This window comes from Mus musculus, chromosome 13 (assembly GCF_000001635.26).
Source record: "Mus musculus strain C57BL/6J chromosome 13, GRCm38.p6 C57BL/6J".
NCBI lineage: Eukaryota > Metazoa > Chordata > Mammalia > Rodentia > Muridae > Mus > Mus musculus.
Window position 1 is genome coordinate 15,987,394 of NC_000079.6, and position 16,791 is coordinate 16,004,184.

At 39.7% G+C, this 16,791-nt stretch overlaps 1 pseudogene across 1 annotated transcript in view; it reads right to left on the minus strand.

The window, feature by feature from the left end:
- B230303A05Rik (RIKEN cDNA B230303A05 gene) overlaps positions 1 to 16,791 on the minus strand; it is a 209,872-nt pseudogene that overhangs the window by 173,842 nt on the left and 19,239 nt on the right. The gene's annotated exons all lie outside the window — the stretch shown is intronic.

Genomic DNA, 16,791 nt, shown 5'->3' on the forward strand with positions numbered 1-16,791 from the left:
TACACCAATACCACACACACACACACACACACACACACACAGAAAGAGAGAGAGAGAGAGAGAGAGAGAGAGAGAGAGAGAGAGAGAGAGAGAGAGAGAGAGATCATATAAAGCCAGAAGATTGGGTGTGGAGTGATTTCAGAGGAGTTCAGCCATGGCTCAGGGATGTCAGCTGCCTGTCATATTCCCCCTCTCCCCACCTTTTTTCTTTAAGGTCACAAGGTGGCTCTGAGTTTCATAGTATCATATAGCAACATTCAGAGACACAAAGCAGTCTGTTCTGATTTCTGTTTTCTTGTGAGCAAAAACCCTTGTTCTGTACTTTCCAGATTTCAACTTCCTGGGAAGAATCCTGTGATGCATCCAGACATGTAAGTCACTGCTCTGAGAAATAGCAACAACTATTTTCTTGGACCAATCAAATCCCTGAGGGCCGCAGGAGGAAGTCCTAGTCCACCAAAGAATAACAGGTCACTAGAACCAAATTTAGGTTTTAGCAGAGCAATGTGGTAGCTAGTTGTTAAGTATTCCCTCATCTCATTTTGTATGTAAATGTGTAGGAACTGTTGCTCATATGAAAAATAATAAATATTTTGAACCGATTAACTGACTTACTGACTAACTAACTAACTAACTAACTACTAACACAAATGTAAGTCCACTACTGCCCTCTACATTAGGGTCTGAAATTCATCCTCTTTGGAACACATTCTCAGTTTGATCAAAGTCTGATGTAACACACAAGACTGATGTTGCAGATCTAAAGCCATTTTAACTTAATTGGCTCCTGATCCCTGTAAGTAATGGAGGTCCAGGATACAGATGCTGTCAAAGACTGTGGCATCATTCCTGACACTTTCCTAAGTGGCAATGGTAGGGGGGACAGTGGACTGTAGCACTGTCTATCAAACTCATTATGTCTAGCTTGAAAACTCCATGAACTCTGTTTTTCTAGTCCCCATGACTGGGTAACATGATTCTGAAAAGAGTCAGAAACCCTCTTTTCATATTCCTTCCATTTTCCATTTCAAGGGATCAATTCAAGATCACATGGCTACAACAATGACCTCTTGTTCTTCTCCTTCATAACACAGCCACAAAAGTAGAGCCAGGGGTGGCTCATGTCCATGAGAAAAAGCTTGAGCCTTCTACTACTCTTTACCCTTTAACACCTAGCTTCACAGTGTTGTCCAGAAATCTTCCTACTGTGGACAGTGAAAGACCAATTGGGTGATTCTGCCAAGTGGGGCTGGCCTTCTGCCTCTCAGTCCATCTCAGCTGTAGTTGCAGTCTGGTTTGGGGAGACTGTTAGACTGGAAGAGGAACAGTGTTTATAAATTATAAGAGAGCTGAAGTTCACAATACCAGAAGGTGCATCAGGATGTTAACAATCAGAGGGACAGGGCAGAGGCAGATGTCAGCTGGGGAATGGATCCAAATAAAATCACAGCCAGGAAAGCATGAGCAACAGAAAGCAGACCACCATCAAGGGAACAAACACAGAAAAGGGCACTAGGATGCTGAGGCTTGAGAGGAGGAGAGATCAGCTATCCTGCCACACCATGAGCAAGAGAATGAAAACACTCCCCAAGGATTGTGTGGCTTGGCCCTTAAAAGCACTGGCTGCTCTTCCATGTGACCAAGGCTTGATTCTCTGCACCCACATGGTACCTCACAACTGTCTGTAACTCTGCTTCTGACAGATTTGCTACTGTCTTCTGGCCTCCACAGGTACCAGGCATGCAAGAGGTACACTGATCTACATTCCAGTAAAATACCCAGACACGTATAATAAATGAAATAAAATAACTAAAAAGAAAGTAGTCTCCATATTATTGACATCCCCAGGTTACTGGGGCATAAGGAATGGTACTGAGAAAAACAGAAACACATTTTTTTCCCCTAAGGCTTTACGTTGAGAGTGGTTGCTGGGACTCAAATCTACCTTTTTTTGGAGTGACATGAGTTTCTGTATTCCCTGTGTGTCTCTTTCTCCTATTGTATCTTCTTTGTCATCCCCTTCCTTGAGTTGTGTGTGTGTGCAATGTTTTTGAGATATGTTGCAAGAATATTATATGCATTAATCAAGAATCATTATGATAGAGCAATAAAATGATTTTCAAATGAGAAGAGTTAGGAAATGGAAACCTTCATGTATTTACTCAATCAATCCATCTCTCTAGACCCCAAATTTGCTTTCGTCTTCCCATCTTCATTTTACTTTCTGCTTTAGTTCTTTTTTCATTTCTGAGACATGTTTTCTCTGTGGATCTGGAGCTTATTAAGTACACTAGATAGACCTGGAACTCATAGAGACCCACCTACCTCTGCTTCTCTTGGGCTGGAACCACCATGCTAGCATTCTCCTGTATCATCTCATATCTCCCATATTATCTCTTGTTGCTCAAGATTCATTGTAGATTTAGGGTGCATTAGTTAAATACAGCTCTCAAGAAACCGAGCTGAGATGAAGTTCATTGTCTCTGTATCAATGGAGCATCTCACGAACACAACCTAAGGACACTACACCTGTATCTGGTCCGGATGACATTAAAACCCATGATCACAGAAGGGGCTCTGAGCTGTGTTGTCTTACTTGTGCCAGTACTGGAAAGCTAGACCAGTTTCAAGGAACGTATCTATCCAGATAACTTTTGGCTCAAGTAGCAGAATGTTTAGCTGAGAGTCAGGTAGGAGCTTGCATTGCTGCATAAGCAGTGTGCTCAGAAGTACACACACAGCAGCTGCCCTTTTATTTCTCTGCTTTGATATTTTTAACATGCTGGTATATTGCCTCAAGGCCCAAAGATGGCTGCTCCACCTCTAACTATGACATCTCTGTTCATGGAAAATAAAAAAAGGAAGAAATGTCTGGCACTGTTTATGTTTCTGTCAGTAATGGGTAAGCTTCAAAAACCAGAACCGAATCAACGTTAATTGCTATAAAGAAAGCTGGAGATGTGTGCATGTTATTTTTCCAGTCTTTAGGGAGGATGAAGCTGGGAGAATGAGGTAGGAATAAACTTGTTTAAAAATGATCGCCACACCTTGCTAAAATACAGGCCCAGTACAGGGAAGCTATTAAAAGCTAAAGGTAAGATCCTGTTTGTTTAACTTGGGCACGTTTACTAGGCTTTCTTATTTAAATGGAACTCCATGGCCAAAACAGCCTCCCAAAAGTGTGGTTTAGCCTGGAGCCGCAGAGAGTGACCGACCTCTCAGTCCTTAAGTTGGCCAATGGCTAGAAATGTTAAAAAGATCTTTCAATAGTGAATATATTCACTTATTCTCTTATTATTTTTCTCTCCTCATACCTATCTTTTTATAAAACAATTTCATAGAAACCATTACAGAGTGGCAGAAATAAAAATTAATGCGCAAGAAGTTTAAGCAACAAGGTCAGGCAGACACAGGACCAGGGAGAGCTATCACATCCTTGAGGTAACTAAGCACCGCAAGAGGACAGATTTCATTTGTCCTTCATCTTTTTATTGGTCAAAAGGCAGGTCTCCACACTTCCAACCACAGTTCTGGGGAGCAGGAAGTAAAACAGGAGTATGGGGAACATAAACAGATAGGCTCCTTAACCCACTGAGTTCGTTTACTTGACTAGCTCTGCCCCTTTTCTTTTACCTCAAGGCTCTTCTGAAGGAGTCTTTGTTCTGTTCCTTCAGCTGCACTTCCTGGGCCTGGTGCAAAGCTCAGAGCCTAGCAGGCATCAATCCACAGAGCTATTGATGATAGGTCTCCACACAACTGTTTCACCATGAGGCATCTCTTCTTCACAATGCTTCTGCTAAGGGACACTAATTATTATTGTTATTATTATTATTAATTATTATTATTCAGTTAATTAACAGCTTTATGTTCCTTTCTTGGACTAAAGGAAAAGGAAACACACATTTATTGAGAATATATAAGATCAGACATTGGCTCTGTGTCATCCTGTGGTGTGTCTGATCTAGCTGAGATAGGAAAAGGAGAACTTTGCGGTTGGGTTAAACGATGTACCCCAGGCTGGAGGGACTCACTGGTAGGAGTGGAATTAGAGCTTGCATCTAAAACTGGTTTAGGTCCACGTATTATGTCACTTCCAAGGAATTTTCCATATATGTAAAACAGAGGCCAAGCTATTTAGAGTCCCTTTGCTCCCCGGCCAGTTTGTGTGGAGAAGCATTAAGAAGATGACTAGTTATTGGGTTCCAAAGTTTGTTCATGATGTCTTACAGGGTTACTCATGGCTGTGTGACCATGGTTCACCGGAGGCTTCTCGAAGCCTAATGTATTCACCTGTAGAGTAGAAAGAGTATCTTTGTGGTGAATATTATATTGGCATGAAGGATTTGTGACATAGTCAAATTATTTATTTTGCTTTGAAAAAAATATAAGCTGTAATTACATTCAACACATGACTTTTTATCACTATGGACTCAAGATGTAATAGACTTCGTTTTCATTGGTTTTCATCCATGGAGTCAGTTTTTAAGGATAATCTGTCTGTCCTGTAGGGAAGATAAAGGCTTCTTGATTTGTACATCTTACAAAGCTGAGCACTGACTTAATGGCACTCAGATCTTTATAGTGATCCTCAAAGTAGATAAAGATGCAGTTGCTAATATCTGCTTTCTCCTGAGACCTGGAGAGGCTATCTTTTAGTCAGAATTGTGGTGTAAGCATTCACCATGGGACTGGACATCTAACATGATAAATTTGGGGAATTTTAATGTTGAACAGACACTTAACACAGTTCCTTGAGACTGTTAGAGTAGCTTTTATCCTAGCAGACATCTCCTGTCTGTTTGGATGAGGTAGCTTTGGGTATTAGAGATAAATGGTTTTCAAGTCCCACATTTCCTGAGGCCAAGCCTACAGAAGGACTAGGGTGGAGAAAGGAGAACAGGGATTGTGTGATACAATAGGTGTCAACTGACAATGTTCAATTTTCCGGAAGAAAGAGTTGCTCACACACTTTATTTCAGACCTGCAACTCATGCACTTACATCTTTCTACAGAGCTAATTGACTCTACTCCATTACACAGACCCTCTACTCACACCTGTCTCCAGGGGCTCATGGACCTGACTCCATTATACAGATGCATGACTCAGGCACTCACATATGTCTTTGGAAGATCATGGGCTCAAATGCATTACACAGACCAGCGACTCATAGGCTCCCATGTGTCCCTAGGATCATGACACTTAGCTGGCATTTCAGTGCTTCGGAAAGAGGACAATTGTGATAGTCATTTAAATCTTATACAGCTCTCAGTTTTACCCTTTAGGAATTCATGGGGATGCGAGTCATCGTTCAATAATTTAGCCATATGTCAGATACTTTATGCTTATTTTCCACTTCATGCAACTTCTTGGTCATCTGTCTCGTACAATGTCAAAATCTTGAAGTTAAATGAATAAGGAGAGAGTTCCCTTTCTTTTTACTGCACCATACTCTCTCTTCCTCTCCTTCTTTCTTCTTGTGCAATTGTGAAGCAAACTCAGCATATTTATAGAATCTAAGAACATATTATAGGCTGTGACAATGTGAGAATAAGAGATTTGAAGCAAGGTTCTCCAGGTATAACATCCTAATCACTAAATAGCTTTGGGTAACATACATGCACAAGACCAAGAGTCTCTAAAGGAAAATGAAAACATCCAACTAAGACAGTAAGAAAAACAAAATATTGGATTGTTTACACAATGAAGCAGTGGATTAAATTCCATAGAGGCACACGTATGGCTCTTTAAATCAAGGTGTTCAGGGGAAAGAAAAGTGAGGTGGAACATCCTCTGGTTGGCCTTATTAAACAGCATTTATTGAATATGAACCAGATATGAGGGAACCTCCCAAAGGCTTAGATATTTCATTCCCATGGAATGATGTTAGAGCATCAGTGGTTGACAGCACCAGACTATGTTGGAACTCATGGCTCTAGAAGAACCTGATGGGCACACAGTCTCAGCAACTTCAAGGCACGTATCCAAATACAGAGATGCTTCCAGTTTAGAAAATTGACTTAGGCTCATGATAAACTTAATGGTAACTAATAATACATTAAATGTTCAGTTTAATGTGTTACTTTATGTGTTCCCATTTTAGCTAATTATAAATTAGGCCCATATACCATGTCACCACTGATGAGGAATAAAGTAGTTTGGATTGGGAGGTAAACCATGATTTATTTGCACTGTCTCATTTTGATTAGAAAAAAAACTATGGTCAACAGAGAATATGAGTAATAGAATGAGCTGGAATGGTTGTATGTGAGACAGAGAAGATGACAAAAAAAAAAAAAGGCTGAGAAGGCCCCTTCTTGACTGGATCTTGCTGTATACTGGGTTGTACGAATAGTCTATATCAACTTCTTGCATGTAATTTTTCCCTTAGAACAGCTTCAAGGACAGAAACTAAGGACACAGTTTAATTATATTATTCTTTCACGACAGAGCCATTTTCCTCATTCCCTTTTTTGGTTATTTTCAACCACTAGAAAGAAGCTGCATCTGAACTAAAGGTCCTACACATTCCGCAATCTTGGGTGACTACGACATCCTGACCCTGGAGAGGTAGAATCTGGCAGGTCAAGAGTCAAGTTATCTTGAGCTGTTTCAACCCTAGTATAGTCACTTTCAACATGTGTGACCTAACAGCCTCATGACTATTAGGTCACCTTGTCACAATGTACTGCAGAGTTTACGTTGTCAGCCTCAACGGATTATCATCTAAGATTGCTGTGAGGTAATGTCTGAGACTATAAGAAAAATCTCCCTGCTTTGTTGCAGCACTGCCTCATGGCCCTGGCTATGTAATTAATAAATATTAGCTTATGATATCCTTTCCATGTGGCTATAAAAGGTCATGAAGCCTGTGGCATGGCCAAACAGGGTCACTTGCACATCTGTTTCTGGATAGTCACTAAAATTTAGCTTAGAATGGAGTAGTTTCTTTTTCTTAGTAGAATTTGTATGCTTTAGCCCAAACCCACAGACACTTAAAACAAACATTTATTGGATATTCTCATTAATTTTGATGTCCCTGCTCTTTCTTGGTCAATCCATGTTCAACCCACAAAATAAAACAGCACCTTTCATCTGGCAGACGAAAGGAAATGAGTTTGTGTTAATTTTATTAGAAATTCCTGAAACACAGTTTGCCCTTTTCAGTATATACACTCTGCTATTTCTTGTAGCTTAAGAAAATTTTCTTATAATTTGTCTGTCTTCCTGTCCATTTTCTATTCTGGACTTCAACTTTTTGAATCTAAAATGATAAACTCTCGGTTTCTTCTCTTTTTTTGTCCTTTTCCCGTTCTCCCAGTGTACATCTCTTGGTATGTTTCCATCATGAAAGGATGATGATGATGATAATGGTGGTGGTGGTGTGATGATGATGTCACTATTGCAGGTTTGTTTATTCAGTTTCTTCTTAATAAATTTCTGCCATGTTCTCTGATATGTGAACAGTTAGCAGAATGTGTAAATTATTCACTGTGCTGTGTGTACAAATTTATGTGTTGGGATTTTGAGTTTGATGGGGAAGGTTAGTGGTTTAGTGTTTTTTAAGACAGTATTTCTAAGTCATTGAAATCTACAGTATTACTTCTATTCCAACAAACTGCTGAGATGAATGACTTCTGTATCTAGAGAAACCGGGGCTTAGTGAGTTACGTCATGCTTTCGGCCTTCCTCAATACACGTGGGACCAGGATTTATTTTATATCTCCTCATTCTTCAGTAAGCTATGGTTGTAAGACGGGCATTGTCTCATTATGTTCTGATTTACCTTTAGTTTATATACTAAAAATGGGAGGAAAAAGAAAACAGCTTGGAAAGTTGGTTCTGTTTAGATAAATTCTGCTTATGCCTTAGGATTGAGTTAGTGCCAATTTTTCAGTAGAAGCTTCCTTTAGCTCCTCTAATAACGTTGTGGGTTATAACAAGAGAAAGTTTTTAGTAACAATTGATTCAGATATTTTAGGGTTCTTGTGATAATAGCACACAGTCAGAAAGGCACAAGGATCAAGATTCAGAGAAGTAAAACAATCCAGATGTCACACTTCCTACCATCCAGACTTACAGGAGAGGAAGCAGGCTAGGCCTCAAGCAAAAAGACACCTACTCCCACAAGCAGTGTATACATCAGCTGTGCAATGGGCACAGTCCATCTGGAATACACGAAGACACTATAACACCACCAGGCCTGAGAAAAACCAGAGGTATAGCAGCTGAAAAATAAAAAACTTCAATAATGTAGAAACAGAAAGAGTTTCTCAAGGTAAGGAACAGGACTTTTTTTTTTTTTCTCTCCAAAATGTTTTTGAACAAATTAAGCCAAAGGCAGAAGGAAACTTTTGACTTATATTTTCAGTTTATATGAACATTTTTATTTTTCTCTAGTGAAAAAGAAAGAAAGAAAAACGTAAGAAAGAAAAAGAGGAGAATAGTAAAAAGTAGAAGAGATGGATGACAGAGTTGAAATCCCAGGACTCAGAGTGAAGATACAGAAGATATGAGAGAAAAAGGGAACATTTGGGGCACTGATTCTAAAAATTCAATAACTTATTAATTAATCCTTATGAGCTATGGTGGCACAATGTACCTCCATTAAGGTAATGGTTATTTTTTTCATATATTGTAATAAAATTAATCATTAATGTGTGCCAAACTTTTCATTATAGCAGAACATGGGTGAAGGTTTAAAGCCAAGGGGGTCTTGTTTTATGCTCTACCACGTTTCAGTGGCAAAAAGAACTATATCATAAAAATAATAGGAGGGGAAATGGGCACAGCACAGTTTTTGACTGTACTTAGTCATAGGGAAGAGAAAATAGTCAGGTCTAACTCTTGACTGCTTAGATGCCAGTGTGGACTGAAGTTCAAAGGTAAGACTCCGAAGAAGTTGGTGTATTAAGTTACAGTAGTCTAAAGGGAAGAAATGGTCTTAAAGCCCATGCCCACAGTGACACACCTATTCTAACAAGGCCACACCTCCAAATAGTGCCATTCCCTGGGCCAAGCATATTCAAACCATGACAACACACTATGCAAGCTCTTCCATGTTTAATGTTTATCTTCAGTGTTCTTTTATTATCTATTAGTATATGTAAACTAACATGATATATATGTATTTTTTCAATGTAAAATATATGGCTAACTAAAGTTTGCTTGCTAATCTTTAGCACCATCTCAGTTCATAGCCTTCTTAAGTCTGTCTTTCAAGGAATTCCTTCCAATAAAACTAATCCCCTACCCTTCTCTTTGCACCATTTCCTACATTCCACTTGTTCTAGTGTCCTTAAGCTGCAATTCACTCTCAACTTTTACCCTAAATGTTTGGTTCTCTATCATATCTTTCCTCACATTGAATCCTCAGTGAATACCATTTCCTCAAGTCAAGAGGCTTCCCAAATCTGGAACACATGGGTAAGGATAAGAGTGGGGCCAAGTGACATGGCTTAGAGTTATTAGTCTTAGCTCAATTACCCCTTCAATGCATGTCCTGGGGACATATTATTTGGCATGTGGTGTGTCTCTGTGTGTGTTTATCTATAAATGTAAATAATAGACAAACCTGCTTTTCAAAAGATGGCTTAGTGGATTAAAAAGGATTGCACTTACATCAAATGTGTCATGCTCTGTTGTCTGTAGATCACTGACAACAACAATAACATCTACATTGTGTTTCTGCTTTCTCATGACGATAACCTTGGGGCTTTGGCTAGAACATGTTGGTTGCCTCCTATGCACTCAAGTTGGACTAGTTCCATTCTCCCTTATAGGTATTTGAATTCTTTATTACCAAAGACTTTATACCTACCCCATGTAAGAAATCCTTATAAAATTGCAAAGCTTCTACAAGGCAAAAGACACCATCAATAAGACAAAAAGGCCACCAACAGATTGGGAAAGGATCTTTACCTATCCTAAATCAGATAGGGGACTAATATCCAATATATATAAAGAACTCAAGAAGGTGGACTCCAGAAAATCAAATAACCCCCTTAAAAAATGGGACTCAGAGCTAAACAAATAATTCTCACCTGAGGAATACCGAATGGCTGAGAAGCACCTGAAAAAATGTTCAGCATCCTTAATCATCAGGGAAATGCAAATCAAAACAACCCTGAGATTCCACCTCACACCAGTCAGAATGGCTAAGATAAAAAATTCAGGGGACAGCAGATGCTGGCGAGGATGTGGAGAAAAAGGAACACTCCTCCATTGTTGGTGGGATTGCAAGCTTGTTCAACCACTCTGGAAATCAATCTGGTGGTTCCTCAGAAAATTGGACATAGTATTACCAGAGGATCCCACAATACCTCTCCTGGGCATATATCCAGAAGATGTTCCAACCGGTAAGAAGGACACATGCTCCACTATGTTCATAGCAGCCTTATTTATAATAGCCAGAAGCTGGAAAGAACCCAGATGCCCCTCAACAGAGGAATGGACACAGAAAATGTGGTACATTTACATAATGGAGTACTATTCAGCTATTAAAAAGAATGAGTTTATGAAATTCCTAGGCAAATAGATGGACCTGGAGGGCATCATCCTGATTGAGGTAACCCAATCATAAAAGAACTCACATGATATGTACTCACTGATAAGTGAATATTAGCCCAGAAATTTAGAATACCCACGATATAAGATACAATTTGTGAAATGCATGAAACTCAAGAAGAACAAAGACCAAAGTGTGGACACTTTGCCCCGTAGAATTGGGAACAAAACACCCATGGAAGGAGTTACAGAGACACAGTTTGGAGCTGAGAAGAAAGGATGGAGCATCTATAGGCTGCCATATCTGGGGATCCATCCCATAATCAGCCTCCAAACGCTGACACCATTGCATAAACTAGCAAGATTTTGCTGAAAGGACCCTGATATAGCTGTCACTTGTGAGACTATACCGGGGCCTAGCAAACACAGAAGTGGATGCTCACAGTCAGCTATTGGATGGATCACAGGGCCCTCAATGGAGGAACTAGAGAAAGTAACCAAGGAGCTAAAGGGATCTGCAACCCTATAGGTGGAACAACAATATGAACTACCCAGTACCCCCCAGAGCTCGTGTCTCTAGCTGCATATGTATCTGAAGATGGCCTAGTCAGCCATCAGTGGAAAGAGAGGCCCATTGGTCGTGCAAACTTTATCTGCCTCAGTACAGGGGAATGCCAGGGCCAAGAAGTAGGAGTGGGTGGGTGGGGGAGTGGGTGGAAGAGCAGGTGGGGGACTTTTGGGATAGCATTGGAAATGTAAATGAAATAAATACCTAATAAAAAAACAAAATAATAAAAAAAAGAAATCCACATTCTGCTTGAATCGGCTCTTCACTACCATTTCTCTTGGTGTCTTCTCACTCGCTAGGCTCTTTGGGAACTTCATGCTTGTTTGCTCTCTCTCTTCCTCCAGATTAAAGGCCATACTCAAGTCTGTCTCCTGTATTCTTACACAATGATATTTGCACAAGCCATTGGTTGCCTTCGAGTTTTATGTCTTCCTTAATCTTACTAGTAAACTTACCAACTTTCATTGCCATTTTTATCTACCCTAAATCTAGCTTTAAATATTCAATCTTTCTACCTCAGACTCGAATGCCACCCTGTTCAGGCTTTTGCCCCTCTGTTGTCCTGTGGGAGCTCTTGTCCTACCAGAACCTATCTTCAGATGCACCTACACTCACCATTTACTATGAAGCAATCACAGTGGTCATACACTGAGGCTGAAGAAGCACACACAACCTGCAGTTAGGTTATTGGACAGCATGGGTTATGAGATTTTTTTTGTTGTTTGTAGAGCATGATTTTAATATTTTCAACTGTTAATATTCAACAAACAGAATAATTATTTTAAGATATATTTCATTGTTATGTCTCCCTGTTCATTTCTGATTTTATTAATTTGGACACTATCTTTGTGTTCTCTGGCTAGTCTGGCTAATGGTTTATCTATCTTGGTGATTTTCTCAAAACCAGCTCCTGGTTTTGTTAATTCTTTGTACAGTTCTTTTTGTTTTTATTTGGTTGATTTCAGTCCTGAGTTTGATTATTTCCTGCAGTCTACTCCTCTTGGGTGTATTTGCTCCTTTTTGTTCCAGAGTTTTCAGGTGTGCTGTCAAGCTGCTAGTGTAAGCTCTCTCCAGTTTCTTTTTGGAGGTACTCAGAACTATAAGTTTTCCTTTCACCACTGCTTTAGTTGTGTCCCATAAGTTTTGGTATGATGTGTTTTTATTAAATTCTAAAAAGCCTTTAACTTCTTTCTTTATTTCTTCCTTAACCAAGCTATTATTGAGTAGGGTGTTGTTCAGCTTCCATGTGTATGTGTGCTTTCTGTTGTTTTGGTTGGTATTTAAGACCAGCCTTAGTCCATGGTGATCTGATAGGCTGCATGGGATTATTTCAATCTTCTTGTATCTGTTGAGGCCTGTTTTGTGACCAATTATATGGTCAGTTTTGAAAAGGGTACTGTGAGGTGCTGAGAAGAAGGTATATTCTTTAGCTTTAGGATGAAATGTTCTTTAAATATCTGTTAGATCCATTTGGTTCATAACTTCTGTTAGTTTCACTGTGTCTCTGTTTAGTTTCTGTTTCCATTATCTGTCCATTGATGAGAGTGGGATGTTGAAGTCTCCCACTATTATTGTGTGGAGTGTGATGTGTGCTTTGAGCTTTACTAAAGTGTCTTTTATGAATGTGGGTGCTCTTGCATTTGGAGCGTAGATGTTCAGAATTGAGAGTACATCTTGGTAGATTTTTTTTTTCTTTGATGAGTATGAAGTGTTCCTCCTTATGTTTTTTGATAACTTTTGGTTGAAAGTAGATTTCCTTTGATATTAGAATTGCTACTTCAATTTGTTTCTTGGGATCATTTTGCTTGGAAAATTGTTTTTAAGCCCTTTACTTTGAGGTGGTCTCTGCCTTTGTCATTGAGGTGCACTTCCTGTATGCAGCTAAATGCTGGGTCCTGTTTACATATCCAGTCTGTTAGTCTATGTCTTTTTATTGGGAAATTGAGTTCATTGATGTTAAGAGATATTAAGGAAAAGTGATTATTACTTCCTGTTATTTTGTTGTTAGAGGTGGAATTATGTTTGTGTGGCTTTTGGGTTTGTTCAATTAAGATTACTTTCTTGCTTTTTCTAGGGTGTAGTTTCTTCCTTGTGTTGGAGTTTTCCATCTTCCATCCTTTGCAGGGCTGGATTTGTTGAAAGCTTTTGTGTAAATTTAGTTTTGTCATGGAATATCTTGGTTTCTCCATCTATGGTAATTGAGACTTTTGCTAGGTATAGTAGCCTGGGCTGGCATTTGTCTTCTCTTAGGGTCTGTATGATATCTGCCCAGGATCTTCTGGCTTTCATAGTCTCTGGTGAGAAGTCTGGTGTAATTCTAATAGGTCTGCTTTTATATGTTACCTGACCTTTTTCTCTTACTGCTTTTAATATTCTTCCTTTGTGTTGTGCATTTGGTGTTTTGATTACTATGTGACAGGGGAAATTTCTTTTCTTGTCCAGTCTATTTGGAGTTCTGTAGGCTTCTTGTATGTTCATGGCCATCACTTACTTTAGGTTAGGGAAGTTTTCTTCTGTAATTTTGTTTGAAGATATTTACTGCCCTTTAAGTTGGGAATCTTCGCTCTCTTCTATACTTATTATCCTTAGGTTTCATCTTCTCATTTTGTCCTGGATTTTTTGGCTATTTTAGGTTAGAAGCTTTTTGCTTTTTGCATTTTCTTTGACTGTTATGTCAATGTTTTCTATTGTATCTTCTGCGCCTGAGATTCTCTCTTCTATCTCTTGTATTCTGTTGGTGAAGCTTGCATCTATGACTCCTAATCTCTTTCCTAGGTTTTCTAACTCCAGGGTTGTCTCACTTTTTGATTTCTTTATTGTTTCTATTTTCATTTTTAGGTCTTGGATTTTTTTTTTCATTTCTTTCCCCTGTTTGATTGTGTTTTCCCATAATTCTTTTTTAAAATTAATTTATTTTTCTTGGATATTTTCTTTATATTTCAAAGCTTTCCCCTTTCCGAATCTCTTCTTCGGAAACTCCCATCCCATTCCCCTTCCTCCTGCTTTTATGAGGGTGCTCCCCCACCCACCCACTCACTCCCATTCTCCCATCTTGATTTTTCTCTTCAAGAGCTTTTAGCTATTTACCTATGTTCTTCTGTATTTGTTTAAGTGAGTTATTTACGTCCTTCTTAAAGTCCTCTATCACCATCATGAGAAGTGATTTTAGATCTCAATCTTGCTTTTCCAGTGTGATGGTGTATCCAGAACTTGCTATGGTGGGAGAATTGGGTTCTGATGATGCCAAGTAACCTTGGTTTCTGTTGCTTATGTTCTTACATTTGCCTCCTGCCGTCTGATTATCTTTAGTGCTACCTGCCCTCGATATATCTGACTGTAGCCTGTTCTTCCTGTGATCCTAGTTGTGTCAGAACTCCTCAGAGTTCAGCTGTCATTGTGATCCTGTGATTCTGAGATCCTGTGATCCTGAGATCCTAGGTATGTCAGAGCTCCTGGGAGTCAAGCTGTGTCTGGAACTCTGAGATCCTGGTGTGACCAAGCTCCTGGGGTCCTGGGATCCTGAGATCCTGTGGTCCTGGGTGTGTTAGAACAACTGGGAGTAGATCTTTCTCTGGGTGTTGTGGGACTGGCTTCGCTGTTTGCGCCCAAAGTCTGCTCAGACAGGAAGGACAGTTATAGGATTTTTTTTTTTTATCATGGTGTAATGGACTTCTGAACAGCAATCCTTCATTGAAACTATCAGTTTCTCTCTTGTACACCTTGGGCTAAAAACAAACAAACAAACAAACAAACAAACAAACAAAAAACCCAAAAAACCCAACAACTGGGTATTATAAAACATGCAAGTGATTTGGTGCCACTGGGAACTTTAGCTGCATTTAATGTTTCTTAGAGCTTCCTAATGTTATCTACGGTAGTAAGCTTTCCATCACTGTGACAAAACACTGGAAATAATAACATGTTAGAGTAGGAAGGTTTATTTTTGACTTATGCTTCAGAGGCTCCATTTCATGGTGACATGGTCCCATTACCTGAGGGCCTGTGGTGAGGGAGAAAGTCTCAGAGCAGCATGTGGTGGATATGATGCTCACCCTACAGTAGCCAGGCAACTAGCCTCTCTGGACCCCGGTCTGCTTCAAAGGTAAGGCTCCCAAAATTCAATCTCCTTCACCTAGATCCCATCTGTTTCTTCTGGTGGTGATTTGGGTTCTGTCACAGCTACCAGACTCATTGTTCACGCGTTGTCTGTCCTGATACTCCAATCTTTTTTCTTGGCCTTCTGGTAGCTCTGAGCTCAGTTTTCTCCTGCAATCATGGATACTCTTCAAATTTTTCAAAAGCTTCTCTTCTCACATTTTCATCTTAAATATGGAGCTCCAAGGTCTCTTTCTTAAAGATTTTCTTCCCCAGACTTCAGGCACTCCACTGGAAGACCAACAGAGTTAATAACCTGGATCCTTGGGTGCTCTCAGAGACTGAACCACCAACTAAAGAGCATATACTAACCGAAGAACACACATGGGCTGGACCTAGGCCTCCCTGCTCAGATCTATGGGTCCTGAACAACTGGAGTAGAGGCTATCCCAAAAGCTGTTGCCTGTCTGTGGGATATGTTCTAGCTGGGCTGGGCTGCCTTGCCTGGCCTCAGTGAAAGAGAATGCCCCTAGCCCCACAGAGATTTGATGTGCCAGAGTGAGTGAATACCAGAGGGGGTTCCACACTCTCAGAGAACAAGGAGAGGGGGAGGAGTGACAAGGGGTGAAGGGGCAGTGAGCAAGATGTAAAGTGAATAAATAAAAATAACATGAAAAAGCAACTTAAAATTTTTTCTTCCTCTCAGCCGTTGCTCCCTCCAGGGAAGACATTTGCTGCTATAAGAAATAGGTACCCAGAGGATGATGTCTCAAAATCATCGATGACTGGAAATAAATGTTCCTAGTCTATTGTATTTAAAAACTAAAATTTGAACTCAGAATTCCATCCTGATATCAAACAGTTGTCAGAAGCTGGGCTTGATGGTATAGGCCTCCAATTTAAGCTATGCAATAGATTTGGGTAAGAGGATTGAAAGTTCAAGGTTCCTCTGGGGGTACAGAGTGAGTGCAAGGATAGTCTGGGAAATATAATGAGACTCACAGTAAAATGTAAAATGTGGGCTGACCACATAGAGCAGAGTCTAAGGCTTGCTCAGTGAGCATGAGGCTCTAGATGCAATACCCAGGGTCACAAAAACAAACGCCCAGCTATCAGAGACACCACATTGGGGAATGTTTTGGTATTTGAGGACAGTACAGGATTGTTAAAACTCCTTATAGACTACAAAGGGGAGTGCTTCAGAATACTATAGAATACTGCACAGGGGGAAGGACTTGATAATATGCTTTTAAAAGTGGTACCCACCATGAGAATTTTTGTAGTCTTTGTATTTTCTTTTCCTCCTTCTGGAACTTGCTCCTAAATACAAAGAAAAGTCACTTTCCATTTGAGTGCTGAATTTTACCTTCAACTTGAATAGGGGTGAACTGTGCACCTGCTGAAGTCAGGGGCAGCCTGCATATTGTTTGACTCGTCCACAAAAAAAAAAAAAAAAAAAAAAAAAAAAAAAAAAAAATTGGTCCCTGAGCAAGCAAGGATAAGGTGGTAAAGAAGATAGTAAGTTCATTAAACAAACAAACAAACAAACAAACAAACAAACAAATAGGACATACTCTTTAAAAATGAGCCCAAAGGGTAAGAGAGATTGTCCAGTGTTTACAAA